The sequence below is a fragment of the Chenopodium album genome, chromosome 13 (assembly GCF_948465745.1).
Source record: "Chenopodium album chromosome 13, dcCheAlbu1.1, whole genome shotgun sequence".
Lineage (NCBI taxonomy): Eukaryota > Viridiplantae > Streptophyta > Magnoliopsida > Caryophyllales > Amaranthaceae > Chenopodium > Chenopodium album.
The window spans coordinates 31,611,891-31,617,443 of NC_137846.1; the positions used below are offsets into that span (position 1 = coordinate 31,611,891).

A 5,553-nucleotide genomic window follows, 5' to 3' on the forward strand; every position below is an offset into this window, starting at 1 on the left:
ATTGACCCTTGCATTAGTGAATTTGGTGTTTAAACTCGTGTGTTTCCGTTTGGGTTCGATCCTTTGCTTACCCCTATACTTGAAAAAGGTAGTAAAGCGTTTATAAATTTCTAATTTGATTAGGGTATTAGACCAACGACCTACTTCACCTCGATCAAATTTTGGCGCCGTTGCCGGGGACGCGGCTTGTTTAGCATTTATTTTTGCTATTGTTAGAGTCATTTTATTTTCTTATCTTTTTGTTTTGCTTGTTTTATCCTACTTGTCATTGCTAATCGTGTGCTTAGCTTCGTTGTGTTTAAAGAAAGATATGGCAAGGCAAGAGGATGACCTTCTTTTTAGGGAGTTTGGAAATCCGGAAATCAATGAGCTCACGAGTGGTATACTTCTCCCGAGCACCTAGACTAATTTCACAATCCATCCACAATATGCTAGGATGGTGCAAATTGAGCAGTTTTCCGGAGGTGCATGTGAAGACCCCATTGAGCATTTGGACCGATTCCTTGAGTTGTGTTCAATGATGCAAACCAATGAAGTGAGCCAAGATTACATTCGTATGCATCTCTTTCGGCAATCTCTCACCGGAAGAGCAAAGAAATGGCTCAAGCTTTTGAAGCCCAACTCTTTCACTACATGGAAGGAAGTTGCGAAGGCCTTTCTAAAGAGATTCATTTCCGATGAGCAAACCGCAAAAATGACGAGGAAGATATCTTCCTTTGAGTAAGATCTGGATGAAACTCTTAGGGAAGCATGGGAAAGGTTAAGGATTTGATTAGAGCATGTCCTCATCATGAATTCAACCATAATTTGCTCATGAGATTCTTTTATGATGGCTTGGAGCCAATGTCAAGAACCAATCTAGATGCTGGTGCCGGTGTCCAATTGATTAAGATCCCTCAAAGCCAAGTTGAAGCAACAATTGAAGAAGTGGCAACTAGCTATTCTTGGGGAATTCAAAGAAGGTCCCAAGGAAAGCAAGGAGATCTTTATGAGTTGGAGAAAGTTGGCCAACTTAAGCACTTAGTTGAGCTCTTGAATGAGGGTCTTTCCAAGTTGAACTCAAGTGTTGGTTTGGGTTCAAAACCTTCACAAATCATTAATTTCTCATGTGCTCGTTGTGGTAGGACGGATCATGATGCATCCTATTATGGAGAGTTCAATCCCAAGCATGGTGAGGCTTTGACTTTGAGGGAAAAAGAGTTTGTAACCCAAGCTCTATCCCAACAACTTCAACAACCTCCAAGGCAAGAAAACTCAAATTTAAATAATGCTTAAGATTATCCTTAATAAGCTTAGAAAACTTTAATTTATAAGCTTTTTTATACTAAATATACAAAAAAAAAGACGTTAAAGTGTAGATTTTCCTTTACTTTTTTTCGAGTTTTCCATAAATTATTAAAAAATTAGAATTCTTTTTAAAAAAATTCTTAAATCGGTCTAAAGCGGTCCGGTCCAGGTTTTGGACCGATTCTTTCGGTTCGGTCTGGGTTTGGTCCTAGCTTAATCGGTCTAGCCTTCGGTTCTTAAAATTCTAATTTCGTTCTTCGGTTTGGTCCAGTCCGGTCTTGGACTGATGAACAACCCTAATTCTAACAAACAAAGTAGCTGGATTATTAAGCTGGCATAACGACTTTGATGCTCTGTGTGAAAGGACCAAGATAGCCTTGCTCATTACCCCCTCAAGTTGAGTGCTAGAAGAAGAATGAGCACCAAGCTTGAGTAGAATTTGCTGATGTTGATTGACAGACAGACCCTTAGTAAGGATGTCAGCAAGATGATCATAGAAAGAAACATGAGCAATAACAAGTTCACTAGACTTGACCATGTCTCGAACATAATAACAGTCAATGTGCACATGTTTAGTTCTTTAATGAAGAACAAGATTTGCAACTATTGTAAGAGCAGCCTGATTATCACATTTGAGCAAGGTAGGACCTAGATGAGCAATTCCCAAGTCTTTGAGAAGTGCCTTCAACTAGGTAACCTCACAAGTAGTCAAAGCCATTGCCTGGTATTCTGCTTCAGCAGATAATCTGGATACACAGGTTGCTTCTTGGCTATAAAAGAAATTAGTGATTTTCCAAGGAGAATGCAGTAACCTGTGGTTGATCTTCTAGAGGTAGGACAGCTAAGCCTAATCACTGTCACAGTAAGCAGTGAGTTGTGTTGCAGAAGAAGAAGCAAGTAGAATGCCTTGAGAAGTTGTACCAGCTAGGTATCTAAGAAGTCTCTTAACTACTTACATATGAGTTGATGTTTGAGAGTGCATAAACATACTGAGCAATTGAATAGTGAAGGATATGTCTGGCCTGGTAATGGTCAGATATTGATAGGAATGATGTCCTTTGAACAAGTGTATTATTTCGATAGAGGGTTCGGAATTATTAGAAAGCTAATTATTCAGTGAGGTTAAGTGATCGGAATACCTAGTTGGAGGCCGCTTCCGATCAGTAATATTAATGTATAATTAATATTACAACTTAATCTTGACTGAACCCTTCAGGTCACACCCAAGAAAACTAACGATCCGTCATTACGAATTAATGAGTCACTCGAGTATTATGAACAAAGATGTCGGATTCTGAGCTAAGAGTGTCGAAACCGAGCGTCACAAGTCAAGTTAAATTTAGGAATCGACGAGGAAAAGAAAATAAGTCAACTGATAAGTTAACGTGTAAAGACCTAGCCTCGCAGTGGCCTAGCCAAGCGAAGCTAGGCGCGCCAGGCTGGCAAGGGTGCTAGCCGTATGCTTACCTTAGCCGCAAGCTTAGTAGCCACGCATGTGTGTTGGGTGGGCAAGCTGGCCGAGCAAGCTAGCTAGCAGCGCTAGGCCGCAAGCACACAACAAGTGTGCCAGGCTAGCGTGCCGTTGCGTGCAGCAAGGCTGCTGGCCCAGCACACTGAAGGATTTATGTCTTCTTCATGTGCAATTACTAGATATATAAATGGATCAAATTATGGAGACAATTAAGATCGTTCATTTGGGTCATCGTTATATCATAGCTAGAGGTATTGACGATCTTTGGGCTAGTAAAATAGGCCAAAGCCCAATTGGACGGATCATATAAGGTCACACAAAGGGCCTAGATCGAGCATATGAGGACGAGGCCCATGATAGGCCTCATCCCCTAGCATGGCCGGTCATAAGGAGGATTTAGAGAGGTTTTGGGCTTCCTAACCTAGACTAATTATAATATGATTATAATTAGACTAGGTGCCTAGGTAATTCTACAGAACAGTTATACTGTTAAACTGAAATCCTAATTAGCAAACACAAAACTAGCTTCTCTCAAACTGTCTCTCTCTCACGACTCTCTCCTCCTCCCTCGGCGCCAATGTGGTGGTTCCTGGTTGTGGTTGTTCGTGGTGGTCGGTTCAGTCCATTAAAGGTGGTGATCGCGGTTTTCCTCTTTCACTCGACCAATATAGTATTGGTGGACGGCTCGTTCGAATCCGTGGACTATGTAGAGGAGCAATGCTTGGGGCTCTATTCTCTCCCTGATTTGCCTGCTGAATATCTACGTGTGTAGGCGTCGCTCGAAGTGCGCCTATGTTAAAGCATGTTCTGACTATGCTTGGCACTCATAGGAAGTGGGAATTGACATATACGATTAGGGACAAGGAAAGTAGGGAGCCGCCAACAAGTTTTTAAGGAACTTTTAAACCGTTCATGGATCATTTAAGGCAACCACGAATAAGGGACAGCGAAGACAAAAAGGATTGACCCGTGAAGGTTACACCCCATTCATAATCCATGAGATTACTAACTCCATATGGTTCGGAACCACGAAAGGAGGATCGGGGATGATGGTACGAAGTGAGTCATGGAGTCACATTCGCCCGTATTGGCCTCTACTCGATTCTTATAGTCAAAAGGGATTCCTGCGATTTCAAAGGCATGAAAACAAAGATTCAATTTGCTCCAAACTATTATTAGGCTAAATTGGTTGAATATTAATGCAATATATAATTCTAAAATATCGTGATCACTTCAATTAACAACAAGATTAAAAAGGAACCTGAACCGGTTGTCCAAATTATCTTATTAGGCTTGATTTTCAATTACATATTCCCTTTAAACATGCAATATGGTGAGCAATAAATAATAATAGAATAATGTTGGACTTAATGATTTTGATGATGACACAACCTCACTAACTTACAAACTAATAAGTGCTTGATTGTTTAAGTGTGTATTCAGATGCAAAGACAAGGAGAATTAAGTGTCTTGTAAAGATACCATGAGGAACAAGAAGGCCAGAAACAGAGCTATCCATAAAGAAGAGTTCCTTTGCAGGAACTGGTGCTTCAGAAATGAAGACTTGAGAAGTGAAGGTTCCCCTCAGGGAACAGAAGCTTTAGAGAAGAAGCTTCATCAGATAAGAGACTTTCCTTCCAAGGAACAGGAAGCATCAGAGTAGAAGCTTCATCAAAAGACATGAAGACTAAAATATATTTTATTCTAGGATTTATGTAAGTATGAGATATCTTCTGAAAATAAAATCTCCCACGTTTTCTAATAACTTGCGGCCTACTCCTCCATGATTTTCTTCAAGTCATGGTCTTGCACATTGAGGAGTTCATGTTTCCTTAATTTTAGGAACATGATCTTCTTAGTGGGTTAAAGTAGTGGCGTAGTGGATTTGCTGCACAAAGAAGTTTTTCCTAAACGAATTTGATCTATAAATATTGAAATCAGTTGGAAAAACTCACCTTTACTCACATAAGTTTTCAAGCTTTAATTCGAGTTAAGTATCAATTCCACATAAGTGATATAGAGTGTTCTTATGTTCTTATACTAGAGTTATTTATCGAATTGTAATTTGGGGAATGGGGAAGTTTGAGTGAATTTCTGTATGTGAGAAAGAGAAGTGAGAAAGAGAAGAGAAGGAAAAGAGAAAGAGAAGTGAGAAAGAGAAGAGAAAGAGAAGAGAGATAGAGAAGAGAAAGAGAAGAGAAGAGTAACAAGTTGGGTGACTTGTTCCTCGGGGTTTCAAGTTCGTTGAGGAACTTGAAGTTTGAGTCTTTAGTTTGTAATAGGACCATTTTCCCTATTCTAGTGAAGATTCTTTTCCCAAAATCCCAAGTGCTCGTGGTTTTTCTCCTTGTTAGGGTTAAGGAGTTTTCCTCGTAAAAATCTCTCTTGCATCTTTTAGTTCCTTCAGTTTATCTTTCTGTTCCTTTAGCTTACTTAGTTTTAATTCCGCAAAAAGTTTAGCTAAACTCTCATACTACAATTCAACCCCCCTTCTTGTAGTATTCATTGAAACAACAAATAAACATTAATATTGGAAGCAATTTAACAATAAAAGCGTTAGTCAAATCGAATAATAAATAAACCTAATCATGATTCTAGCAATATAAAAATAAAATAAGTAATTAAATTAATTAATTACTTACATTCCGCGCGTTCCTTTAAATTGCTACATCATGAATAAATTGTTAGTAACTTCAATAAATAATAAATAAATGTAGATTTGAATTGGTCCAAACCCTCAGTTATTTGTACCTTTCACGCCTTGGTTTAAGGACGGAACCTCGGGTTAAGTATGG

General features: G+C 39.2%; 1 non-coding gene across 1 annotated transcript; it reads right to left on the reverse strand.

Moving 5' to 3' along the window:
- Positions 1-691: 691 nt before the first annotated feature.
- Positions 692-797, reverse strand: LOC145577181 (small nucleolar RNA R71). Its single transcript, XR_014098660.1, has one exon. It is a non-coding gene; the product is annotated as a small nucleolar RNA R71 (small nucleolar RNA).
- Positions 798-5,553: the final 4,756 nt, after the last annotated feature.